Below are 14,014 nucleotides of genomic sequence, written 5' to 3' on the forward strand. Positions count from 1 at the left end.
GAAAAGAATGTGATTAATTTGAAATGTAACTTTGTCATCATGGAACTCTGTGTGGGTGACCTGGGAGTTCTTTATACAGTAGGAGTAAACTACTTCAAAATTACATTAAGCAAATATAAAATATCTGGAAAAGGCTGTAAAAAGGAATGATTTGGGGTGGGGGCAGAGTAACGGTGGTAGAATTGTGAATAGGATGAGGAAGAAAGGTGTAAAACCAGTTTTGCTTAGGTACTCTGAATCACATGCCTCAGGAAAAAACATAATGTAATAAACTTACTGTAGGGTGCTACTACTTTAATCCATTTAGATTTCACTCCCACTTCTTCAACTGTACTAATATACATAGTTCTAGCTATTTTATATACTAGACTATTTAGCAAGTTGTGCTACTTAACATATTTTGGTGCAAAGTACTGTGTGTGTTTTCAAAGCTTGTTTTTGGTTTTAGTGTCTTCAAGGGCTTTCTAAAGGTAAATATGGTTTTGATTTCATCAAACTGGACTTTGATGAAACAGCTTGCATTTTGTTCCTCATATTGTACTGTATTCCATGTTCCCTTATTATGCCTACACTCCTGTACTCAGTTTTTCCATTTGTAAAGTACTACCTCACATGGTGTTGAGTGTAAATACATTAATTTTTGTATCGTGCTTTTCCATTTTAAAAGCAAGAGTCAGCTGTAGTTCTCTCTGACTCTCCATGTACTTGATCAGTCAATGTGTCTGTTTCAAGGACTGCATCTTCCATGCTTTGGCAGCTCTTTTCTGTAACTGTGAATTCTAGGACCTTGGATAAACTTAAGCCTCACCTAGTCTGGGAGCGTGAGGGTGAGCACAAAAGAGAGCGTAAGCTACAGCAGAGTGCTTGGATGCCACCAGCGCCAGGGTGGAATTTAGGGCCGAGTCCTTTATCAGTGCACTGCACCCATGGTCCTAATGAACCATATGCTGAAACACTTCTGAGAGACTGGTTAAGCACCCATAGACATTTTTAGGCATTCAGATATTCTGGAGATTATTCTCTTGATCTGCAGTTGAAAGAACATCAGTGCCATAATCTTGCCAAAGTTGTGCATCAACCTGCTTTCCCAGTGGCTCTTGCAGGCAGAGTGAGACTCTCACAAGACTCGCCTCTTTCTACACTGTGCTGTATATCCTGTCACACCAGGAAGAGGGCCTGGGAGGCACATTACATACTGAGTTCTTTTTGTTAAATGTTTTTGTGAAATGTTAAATTTCTCTAATGGAAAACTTTCACTGCTGCCATGAGTGATGAGTAGTGGGATTTTGAGACTGCTAAACATGCGGAACATGTGTCTGCAGCAGTGGAAAGCCAAGTGTGAACAGTGTAAGTGCAAATACATTGCGTGCTGATGTGTCTGTACCACCCCCTCCTCAGTCACTGAACTGTGATGCTGAGATGGTGAAGGACAAAAGAAAGCAATATGTACAGCTAAGGAAGTTGAAAATTATTTTGATTTTCTTGGCCAGGATCAGTGGATAGATGCATTGTGAGCTCTCTCACTTTACTGAGGATTTGCTTTTTTTTACTTTTTTACCCTTTGTAGGTCATATTCAGCTACCTGAACAGAGGTGTGTATTTGCATTTCAAAGGGGTTGGGTAGCCAGGGTATGGTAGCCAGGTGTCACACGTACCACTTCTGGAGCAGTAGCTGGAGAGCAGGGCACAGAGGGTGGCACCAGCACTGACACATCACTCACTGCACCTCTTCCATAATCCGTCGGAACCCGATTTGAGGGGAGTGCCAGTATAGTGAGACCTCGCTATTGGGAGCAACGAGTAACGCCTCGATAAATATTTCACAGAAGGCTTGTGGCATCTAAGAAACCTACCAGACCAGCACAAGTTAACAGCTACTACTGAGTCTGCTTTTATTCTTTGTTTTTATCAACATTGGCTTTCAAGGCCCTGGTTTCATGAAAATGTGGGAAGAGTAATCATCTTAATTAATACTGAAGTTTTCTCTAAGGCATTAGTACATACACATATTACTTAACAGTGTTGCATATAAATAACAGTACCTCAGCAGAAAATGATCAGTAAATGGCTGAGCAGAAACTAAAAAAGAGTAATTCTGTGATAAAGAGATAAAACGAAGAGCTTATACTTCTGCATGGTGCTTATTGAGGTTCATTCTTTGAAGAAACAGCTATAAAATACCAAGAAAGATAGAGTCTTTCAAAGGATGGGTAGGCTTAGACTCAACAAAAATTGTTGCACTGTACACTTTTAAAAGAAGAGGATTTAGGAAAAGTTGATTTGTAATCATACTTAAAAAGGCAGAAAGATAATGGTCCTTTAACCACTTTGGCTCTACCATGCATTACTTCAGTATTTAGGAAGGCAGCATGATGAATACATTGTGCTGCTTTAACACAAAGATGTAGGTATTTTGTGCAGTGGTACAAAGTTGAAGTGTGGTGTCAGTAGTTATTTCTGAGACTTCAGCGTGATTTGGGAAATGCCATTTCCAGCCAAATACCAGATTTTGTTCTGAAAGGGTGAAGAACAAACTTTCGGTTAACACCTTTGCTGATTTGGTCCTAGTATATATGAAATCCAAAATCATTTTAAAATTACGTTTTTATTGCACTTGTTTTGTAGCACTTTCAAAAGTGATTCCTTCTAGCTCACTGCTGCAGAAGGGGTTCCTACTGTTGTTCCACGTGGAGTCATGTGAATGAGCCTCCACACTGCCTGCAGGAAAGGTTTAAACTTCTGCCCCGGCCCTGTTTCCCATCAGTGCTTCTGCCAGTGTAAAGTCCCAGCTCCACCGCTCCTGCCGTTCTGGGTCACTTCTTGCTGCCAGGCTGGGGCTAACCATTTATAAAGTTTCAAACACCTGCCCTCCCTTAATCACACCGCCGCCCCAGAGCACCGACTGCTGGTTCCCAGCCCTCGCCCCCACCTGGCCGTGGCACGGCCCATGTACATCCACAACACCTCTTGCCTTTTACTGACATCACCAGAGCCTGTGGACACCACTCCTCACTCATCAGTTCTTCCATTACCACAATTCTTTTGGCAGAGTTGGCTTAACGGCTGATGTTTACTATGTTCACTTACCATAGTGCTAAAATTACTAATGTACTCTGGCTTTGTGTAGCTGCTTTTGTTTCTGTAAAGCTACAATCTGTACATGCTCATCAAATGTTCCATACCTCTCCAGTCCATCGCAGTGGTGTAGTAAAAGTGCTCGTTTTATACCTTCCCAGACTAAACCCAGGTAGAATAAGCATTTTTACGGAGACTTGGGTATATGGTGAATAACAGAACAGCTGTAACAGTTGAAAACTGTATATAAGTGATACAAGTATGTAAATAAGTTCTCCTTTCTTACCCCGAAAGGATTCAAAGCCAAACAAACAAGTCTCCTAACATGGGCACTATATATGCAATGAAGAGAGAACAAGTAAGCAAGAGAATTTTGTTACCAAGGAAGAGACATCTTGTTCAAGCAATTACCTCAAATATTTAAATAAATACATATCCTTCAATGTCTTTTATAAAACAAGGAACTAGAACACTGTGCTCAAACACATACGAAAACTGTTGAAATATTTTAGTTGCAGTAATGTTATATACATATTTACTTGTGATGAGGAAGGCTTCATTAAGAAATTGCAGGCTATGTATTTACAAAACACCAACTTTCCAGTTCAAACAGTTTATTTCTAAAGCCTAGTATACTTTTTTGAATATTTCAGTACAGTTGGGGAAAAAAAAATCAAGACTCAGTTAAGTCTCATGTTACACAATCCTAAGGATTCAAATGAATGAGGGCACCAGCTCTCCCTTTTTGCCTCTGTGTGGGCATTTGTAAAGAAATCCAACATACTAGACTAGATTCATTATGTTATTTAGAAAGCCCCTTTCCCTACCAAAAATTACACTTTTCTATGTTTAGTTATTTTGGTTTATTTGGTGTTCAATGAAGACCTGAAGAGTGTTTTCTCCTGCAAACGCGCCTTAAGGTTCTGTGAACTCATTTCTCTTCCTGGTTTTGCTTAATCATCTATTTCATTAGGTAATCTATTATGTATCTCAAAATACTTTGTTTGCAACATCATCCTAACTACCACACAACAAAGTCTCAGCTTTTGCAAGTTTGCACTAAAGCAGCTTTTTTTAACCTTGGCGATTAGCACTGGGCATACAAAAATAGAATAACTTTTTGTGCTTTTTCTTGGCTACAGCCAAAATGCTGTTGATATCAAAGTTTAGCAACAAGTATTTTTATTTCTTTAAATTGTCTCTCATTTATTGCTTTGGCAGTAATTGTATACAACTTAATCCTTTCAAAATCTAACATGGCGCCATACTTCACACCAGAAAGAGATATGGGGATGTAATTAGTCCTTCCACAGCAATCACAAGCATTCACATATTCTCCATATGGTTTTGGCTCCTTGCCTCTTGCCTCGTTGTCTGTTAGCACACATTAAACACCTCAGCCCAGCAAACACTGGTACAGCCTGCAAACCATGTGCTTGTGTGCTTCAGGCACACAAATTTTCCTGTTAACACTGCTGGGACCATTATGCACTTGAAGGTGAGCTTGTGCTTTGTTTTGGAAACCGAGGTCTTAAATTACTTTCATTTTTTTGAAAGCTTAATTCCTTCTTTAAATTCCTTGCTACTTCACACTGTTGCTGTTCTACCAATCTGTGTTCATGCTGGGAATTTATTTTTGCAGTTAAAACCTGACATTTGTCTTTGAAAGCATTTTGAGCCTTTGGGGAAGGTGTCTGTTTTGACACATAACATCACACGAAAGTGGACTCTTGGTACATTCCAGAGCAACCTGGCAGCTTTATGGACTGGTGAAAGCTGCTCCAGGTAGAAGCAGATCACCAGCTCCCAACCATTTAAGGGGAGTACAGTTAAAGTAGCAACAGAAGAGTTTTGCTGGAAAGAGCCCAAATAACACAGGTTTGAACTGACAAACACTAAAAATCAGTGTTGTCCCATTAAAGTCTCCCCAAAAAGAAGGTTGGTCCCTCAATGTAATGGTTTGGTTTGTAACGTCCTGCTCTCTTGTTAAACGATTTACTAGAGAAACAGGGAGGGGCTGGCACAGTCCTATTTCAAAACACAGCGCTTATACAGTCAGAGCAGAAAAGCCTCAGGGCCATCTGCAGCTCCATCAGCCAAGAGAAAAGGAACTCTTAACACTTTGAAACTTCTCTATCCTTTCTTTTTCAAGATCCATCAGTGCTGACTTCCAACAATGTATCAGGTTGAACATTTACCAGTCCTTTCACCTTTGTTACACGTATTCACCAACAATTCTAGGCCTATCTTCGGTTCAGGAGCAAATTAGGCAAATTAAATCTGATCTTACAGAATTATAGAGTAAATCATGGATCTTTTTTACGTCCGTGTCTCACCCCCCCCACCGCTGCAACCAATGAGAGTTCAAACTAAGAGATGTTATTAGAAATTGTAGAATAAATAATTAACTGTCCTACCTAATTAAAAATTCCTTTAAGCTTGCACAGCACTTAATCAGGAAGCACTAGAAATAAAATTGCCTGTGAAAGCCTTCCTTTAACAACTAAGTACTAAGAAGTCTGCTGAATATTTGTAAACCTAGACATTTCAGAGATTTCAATGCAGACAAGTAACTTCTCAGTTCTCCACAGGATGCAAGGGACTCCTGCTCAACACAAGGAGCACCCTGCTGTTTAAATAGAAGATCTGTTTTCAACTTTTTTTAAGTTTAGTTTTTCAATTTACAAAAAATAAATCAACCCTTGTCTTACTTTTTTTCCTTTTTTCTTTTCCTCCTTTTTTCCCCCCTTCTTTTCCTTTCCTCTTCTCTTCCTTTTCTTTTTCTCTTTCTTTCCTTTTTTCTTTTCCTCTTTTTCTTTACTTTTCCTCTTTTTCTCTTTCTTCTTCTTTTTCTTTTCTCTACAAGGGCAAATAATCTGCATTTTGATCTGAGGCAGCTGAAAAAACTGTGTCTGGAATCTTCCAAAAAAATTCAGTTTGAGGCCAACACCCCTTAGGGAAAATTTCAGACTTGTGAAAGCTGGCAAAGTTTTACAAGCAACTGAAAACCTGCACAATGCAAAATGTCAGACAGCTTCAAAGTAAGTGACACTACACTGCACAATGCTGGTATTTTAAAGTAGAGAGGTTAGCTGAGATATATGCAGCTGTAGAGATTTCATATTGGCCTTACAACATTTTCACTGATTTAAACCTATAAGGTCAGTTCCAACCTATTGACTTTGTATAACAGAAAGAGAAAAGACAAAGAGTGAATATCTGGACCCTCTTCTGCTCTTTCTCTACAACTATTCTGTGTAGCACAGCACAGACAGACCAAACACAAGAGCCTTGCATTCCTCTTCTGGGTCCCAACAACCATGGGATTCTTTACATTGGACTCGGTTCTCTAAGATACATGATAATACTGGAATAAACAGCATGTCAGTTAGTTGTCAGCCTGGTATATCTGAACACATTTTTTAAATACTCTTTTTTTATAAGTAGGAACCATTAGAAAGTTTAAATTCAAATACATTTTTCAGACCCCAAGCAACAAATAAGATTGTCAGATCATGTTTCACTGTTCAGTTTGTGTATTTCCCACTCCTTTGCTATCCAATATCCCACCCTTATCCCATACTTGTTTCACAGATATTCCTCCAATACCTTATTTTTCAGTGTTACACAGATCCCAGTAATGTCTATGTTGAGGTTTAGTAAAATTATGTTTTATAATGCCATGAAAACCTTATTTGAAAGACTTTTGCTTTATTTAATGAGCATTTTTAATGGTAATTTCTTCAAAAGAATTTTGTGTACTAACACACGATTGTAAAGGTCAATCTTTGTTTCATTACTTCATTCGTTTTCTCATCAAAAGGAAGTATTTCTTACAGCTTCATTCATCTTTCTTTCCCCTCAAGCCTTTGGCTCCCCAGCATTGTGGCTGCCTGTATGCACAGGCAGTTCAGTGAGCATCCCAACTCTGGTTGTCTAAATTCACCCTAGAATTGGAGACAAGTGCGTATGGCACTTTTGTCCCCAAGCAGCATGGGCTGAAGGCAGTTGGTGGATTTGTCTGCATGTGTAGTGTTGGCTGTAATGTGCCTGTCTCAGTGGCCAGCAATTTGTTGTGACAGACATCAGGCCAGATGCTACCCAAAACACAGGCACTGTGACAGCTGGGCCCCTTTCCAAGCCTTGCTTCCCAGAAACTGTATGAAGCTTCCTGACAACCAAGTTCTTTCTTCAGTTCTCTCAAGGAGCATCCTGAACACCAGCAGTAATTGGAAAAGTGCAGATGGACAGGTCAAAGCCCCTTCACAGGCTCCCAGGGGACAGTGATGGGCAGCACACCAAGCCGCAGCAGTCTTGTGCAGGAGCTCCATGGTGAGGATACTGCTTGGGGGGAGCAGGTCTTGCAGCAAACCCAGGCAGTTGCTGAAGCCAGGGGACACAGCAGGTGACTGTCCTGGAGTTCTGTGTCTTCAATGAGGCAGGTAACAGAGAAGGCTGGAGAACATGCAAGCCTCTACTTGGGAGCAGCCTGCCACCAGTAATGACAAACAATGGTGTAGTGAAAGGTTCCCTGCCCATGGCAGGGGGTTGCATCCAGATGATCTTTAAGGGCTCTTCCAACCCAAGCCATTCTGGTTCTATGAAGCGTGCCTTTGGAGAGGAATGTGAGGTTATAAAGCACTTGCTTCTTGGTGCCTATGGATCACATACACTGATCAATACCTGGGCAGTTTTATAGTCTTGGGATCTCCTACCCACCAGAAAGATTAATCACGCAGCCTTCTCACTCTCCTGTCCAGCATGAATGCCAACCCCTGATTCCTCATAACATTGCGTCACAGCTTGGAGCACCTCGTGTCCTTTTGGTCTGACTGCACCTCTCCTATGCTGTGATTTTGCTTAATTCCATGATGTTGGTTCCTTGGCTATAACATGATGCAACGCTTCATACCGTGGATAAAACATCCTGTGAATTCCAGATGACTTGACCTGTTTTCACTTTTCTGTAGGGGATTTCATGGGGTTCTGCTTCACCCACTGAGATTTTGTGCATGGCCACATGCCTGTCACAGCAGACAGCAATAACCAGTGCTGCTTTGGGAGGTTCCAGCAATTCTTTTCTCACCATGATTTTTCCCCCAAGTGAGAGGAGTTAAAGAACCTCCTTTTCAGAGCCATTTCAGGCACAGAGGCTGTGATTAAATAATTTCTGATGCATTTCCTTCTGTGGGTCACAGCCCATTCATCACTGGTCTTGCATGGAAACCCTTGAGACCATCTAGCCTAGGGACATCTTTTGTGAACAACCAAGAGATAAGGAAGGACTAGTGATGTCAATACATGCTTGTGGTGGCCATAGAAAAGACCCCTTCCTAAACCAGTCAGAACAAACAACCAGGAATAGGGTATCAGTCTGCCACTAAAGTCTTGGCAATATTTGGAAATATCAATTTATTCCCATATCTGAGAATGAAAAGAGAGAAGAGAAACAGGCATTGCTGTCTGAGAGCAAGCACCCTACCATGGACACTAGAGAACTCTACAGAATTCACCGTCTCTACAGGTTTGTACCGGGTAATTACGGTAATTTAACTTACAAACACAAACTAATGTCTGGACAATTCTTGAGAAATTCTGAATGGCGCTACAAAGACTACAAAATGGACAAGAAAATCTATTGTCTATTAAGAGCAACTAGGCCTGGGCATGTCTTGACAGAGCAAAAGAAATTATTTGAAACTATTCTTAGATAGAAAACATCAGTCCACTAGAAAGTGGGACTCCAAGAAACTGTGTTCTTCTAGATACCTCTACCTCCTTCCACTTGTGAAAGGGCAGGGGAGGATTTAAAAAGATGGCCTAATATTAATCTCTCTATGGTATAAGCCATTAAATTTCACTCACTCCTTTTTGAACCAAAGGACCTGGGCAGAAATACCAGAAAGCACCATCCAATTTGCAGATGAAGGCATTGAGGGGAGGAAGACCCATCCCATCCACTATGTTTTGCTTGTGGTCATGGTAATGGTTGATCACCATTTATCATTTAGGAAGTCAAGTCTGGTTTTTGATTGAATCTATCTTGTTTAAACTTCAGCTATCCATGTCTGTCTAGACGGAACTGAATTCCTATTACCAGGAAAGCACTATATGATTCATGTCTACTTTTTTGTTGTTGTTGGTATTAAACAGCTAAAGACTTTTTAAGCATCCAAATTATTTTATAATTCTTTGTGGCCTCTCCAGTTTTTGGTCTATTTAAAAAACAGGACCCAGCAGATACAAACTCACTTTATTTCTACTACCTACTCCACTGTGAGCATCCCCAAAGAATACCAGCCCTTTTTGTTCCATGTGTATATGAGGCTCTTTTTGAGGAGTCTTGTGATTGCATTCCTTTTATCTTTTCTGAAGTTTCTGCTTTCCAGGATTCAGAAATATCCTCTAGGTACATTCTTTCCATTCATTAATCCTAGACACATAATTTTGCACTTGGATAGATTAAGACAACTTATTTAAGTGGTTCAATTCACAAAGTAATCCACTCTGTGGAGAAACTATGGACAGTTTCTGCATTACTGTCTTTTCCTCATCACCTGTATGTACTAACTCCAGCAGCTTTGTCACAGCCACAAATAAAAACAGGAGTGACTCTACAATGACTTTTAGACCACAATGGAAGTGTTGGGCCATAACTAAGGTTCCACCTCTTTGAACAATCCAATTGTTTGGTTATTTCTGCAATGTTATATATTTCTTCACAACTGTCAGTCCATCAGCTTTTAAGCCATTTAACATATGATACTGAAAGTAAGGGAGACTTGGTGTTTGTAGTATGAAGCACCTTACCCAAGCCTGTCCATCTATACAACTCATGTGCTGAAGCTTCTCACCTACTCCAGTAATGAAGTTTGGTGTGTCTGCCAAGATCATTTTTCCCTAAGCCACACTTACTGGTACTAGTTCTAATTCTACCCTTTCATTCCTTATCGAAGAAATCCCATGTTTTCTTTTCCATTATTTTTAAAGGACTGACTTTAACATGACAGCCAGCTTATTACCCAATTCATCTTCCTCAGACAAATGGGCACTGGCTGATATGACCCTTTCTGAAGTGGCTCAAGCCTTTTGAGATTTATTGTTATAAATGAACTAACCACCTCCTCTGTGACAAAGGCAGGCAGGAGTGCATTTTAAAGCACGTAACTCTACATTTCCCTATACTTTTACTTCTCACTAGGCATTTCCTACTGATTAGTGACCTTATGAGGTCTAACAGACTTTTGCTCTGACAGCTTTTTCTTTGTTGCGCTCTTTTAAGACTCCAGGGTTATCGAGACCTGCAGATTAAACTATCAATAGAAAGACTGCTTATCCCTCATACTTCCTTTATTTTGGGACATATTTTTACAAGGATTCCTTTTCAGTGTAGCTGTCCTGAATACACTATGCATGAAAGTCAGCAGCTACTACAGCCATGAAGTAAACCTTTATGCCACTGCTAGGAGCAATCTTGTTAATCCTCCTTATTCCTTCCTTTTTAGTTCAATGACTGCAGGTAAATATTGGTGCTCTTGCAATATTATTAACAACCAAAAGAGAACATTATGGAACGTTAGATCCTTGGGTAAGATGGCAGTATTTCCTTTTTATAAACAAGTTTCAAATAGAAGCTAGAAGACAGAAAAATTATTCCAGAATTTCCATGAGACTATATTAACAGAGGACTATTCTGAGAGAAATCAGAACAATCCCCCTTCACTTTCTTTCCTACCCAACTTCCATCACTGTGGCTGCATAGGAAAACCATGAAAAGATTACTTCAGCAGGCTCATGTTTACTGTACAGTGATGTAGCCAACTCACAATGAACTCTGATTGCCAGCAGATGGGTTTGTCAAGGTCAAAAAATGGTTACTGAAACATGATCAGGTAACTGGACAGTAAAATAACTCTATTTCATCACAGATCAAGAAGCAAACACATCTCTACTTAAAGACCTTCAGTCACCAGAAAGCTGATAAACCTCAAGTTACTCTCTTATAACCTGGGACTTAGCGATACAGGAGCTACAGCTTGAGAAATGTGGGAGTGTTACTCAGCACAGTGGTGTTTGCTATGCATGGTGTAAATACCTGGAAAAGGATCTAATTAAGACACAAGTTTAAAAGGAACTGTGATTGAAAATGACTTTTACAAATTTTTATAATTTACTGACAAGTAAATTATCAGTAAGATGGATGAAAACATCAGCCATACTAACTTGGAGCTGTACCCATTTTTCATGACAGACACACACACTAACCACTTTTAAGATTGCGTAGATGGAACCTGATCACAACATTGTAATAGCCACTGTGATAAATAAATGTCCAAGTATGAAATTAGCAGCACGTATCTCCAGAACTAATTCAATGACTGCTAAGTTCAAGCATTATTTTAAGAGGACACTCAGCAAAAGCCACCAACTTAATTTGTTTTTGAGAGGAAAAAGATACAGCACAGTACCTACTCCTGAGTGACACCAAAACAAACTCCAGGGAAAAATACAAAGGAACAGTAGATCACAAGTAAAATTAGAGTTGGACTGCAAGGGCTCTGTTCACTGTACTGAGAACAACTGAGCTATTAACTTTTATATACAAGCTGTATTCTCTCTCTGGTGTACCAAATCTGACACAACCTAACCACCAATCAAGGTCAGAAATCCTATTGCTTACAATATAGTTTTACCCTTTGCCTACTGAAGTCCAGGAAGTGCAAGTTACAACAACATTTCTGCAGGTAAGTTAACCTGTGTTGCTCCAAAGTGGTAGCAGCACACCTACGGTACCTGCAGTTTCCAAGTGTGTTCTGCCCTTGGATACCTCTGTTGGCTGTGGGAGCAGAAAGGGCTGTGAATATCAGCTGCAAGCATGGCTTCCTTCCTGGCAGCTGCACCCATGGGAGTTACCCCGTTTCTGATCACACCAGCGTGTCTGTGGCCGACTGGAAACCAGAGCGGCTGGGGACAACGTTGAGGTAATGGCTTCATCAACACAAAAATTACACAAATGACTCAAGATCTGCTGGTATCTTGCTCCCAAGTGGTAAAGAACAAGGGGGTAAATGTGAAACAGTTATATAAAGACAGGATGAATGGCTAGCCAGTCAGGAAGTTAGGATTCAGGTCTTGCAAAACATTCAGCCATTTGCCTTTAATGGCATTACAGTTTTCTGAAGATCTTCCCCTGCAATGACATGACAATTGGCTATGCTGAATCTTTGAGAGCAGTGTGCCCTGTATTCTGGATTTCCATTGCCTATGTGAATGAAAAATTGAATAAAATGTCCTTGGAACCAAAGACCTTACAGAATATAGTGCTGTTCACTGTCACTTTCTATGCACTTTACATTTGTTGGAAAACTGGCCTAGAAATTGTAAAATCATTCAAGCTGGAATTGTTCAATCAATTCTGCAGACTGTCTTGGCCAACCCTCCTACTCAGAGCACTGTCACATACAAAAGGTTGCTCAAGGCTGTGTCTGGTTGGGTTTTGAGTATCTCCAAAGTCAGAGGCTTCACAATCTCTATGGGAAACATGTTCCAACATTCCAAAGAAATTCAGAGTTTCTAAATTTCAACATGAGAACAAAGAAATAAATTTTCCCATTTACTTATCTATACTAGAGCTACCCTGCTGTTGATTATGAACTAACCATCATCTTTCTCTGCTCTTTCCCTTAACCTCTTCCATCCTCACAAAAATATTTACTTAAGACTATTTTACATTAATATCCCATATACGGTCAAGCTCAGAAAACCTTGTGAAGGTTAGTATTTTAGGACCCCTTCCTGAAACCCAGGGCTGGGCTGAGTCTACAAAAGTTTAACTACAACCTTCATGGAATTAAATAAAATAAATAAACTTCTGAAATATTATGGTTCCCATTCTGTTCTCCGTACCATGGTGTGTTGGGTTCATGTGGCCAGCTCTTGCTAGCAGGGGTACTACAGGGGTGGCTTCCATGAGAAGCTGCTGGATGTCCTCCATGTCCATCAGAGCCAATGCCAGCCAGTTCCAAGATGGACTCACTGCTGGCCAAGGCTGAGCCCATCAGGAATGGTGGGAACACCTCTGTGATAACGTATTTGAGAATGGAAAAAAAATTTTTTTTGTGCAGGTGTAATTGCAGGCAGAGAAGAGCAGGGTGAGAACATGTGAGAGGAACAAGTCTGCAGACACCAAGGTCAGCAGAGAAGGAGGGGCAGGAGGTGCTCCAGGCACCAGAGCCAAGATTCCCCTGCAGCCCATGGTGCAGCCCATGGTGAAGCAGCTCTGCTCCTGCAGCCAAGGGAGGAGACCCAGGCTGGAGCAGGTGGATGCCTGAGAGGAGGCTGAGAGTCTGTGGGAGGCCCATGCTGGAACAGGCTCCTGGCAGGGACCTGTAGACCCATGGCTCAAGAGAAGCCCATGCTGGAGCAGCCTTCCTGGTAGGACTTGTGACCCTGTCGGGGACCCACACTGCAACAGGCCGTGTCTGAAGGACTGAACCCTGTGGAAGAGTGATCCAAACTGCAACAGTTTGTGGAGAGCTGTTGCCTGTGGGATGAACTCATGCTGGAGAAGTTTATGGACAATGTCTCCTGTGGGAAGAACCCCAAACTGGAGAAGGGGAAGGACTCCTCTCCCTGAGCAGTGGCAGGAAAAACACGTGATGAACTGATCATAACCCCCATTCCCATCTCTCTGCACTGCTGGGGGAAAGGAGGTAGAGCTTGGGAAGAAGAGAGGGGGAGGGGGAAGATATTTTTAAGATTTATTTTACTTCTCATTATCCTGCTCTGATTTTGTTCATAATAAATTAAATTAATATCCCAAATTCGAGTCTGTTTGCCCTTAGGTATTTACTGAGTGATCTCCCCATGTCCTTACCTCAACTCATGAACCTTTGTTATGTTTTCTCTTCCCTGTCCAGCTGAAAAGGGGAATGACAGA

The sequence above is a fragment of the Corvus cornix genome, chromosome 1 (assembly GCF_000738735.6).
Source record: "Corvus cornix cornix isolate S_Up_H32 chromosome 1, ASM73873v5, whole genome shotgun sequence".
Lineage (NCBI taxonomy): Eukaryota > Metazoa > Chordata > Aves > Passeriformes > Corvidae > Corvus > Corvus cornix.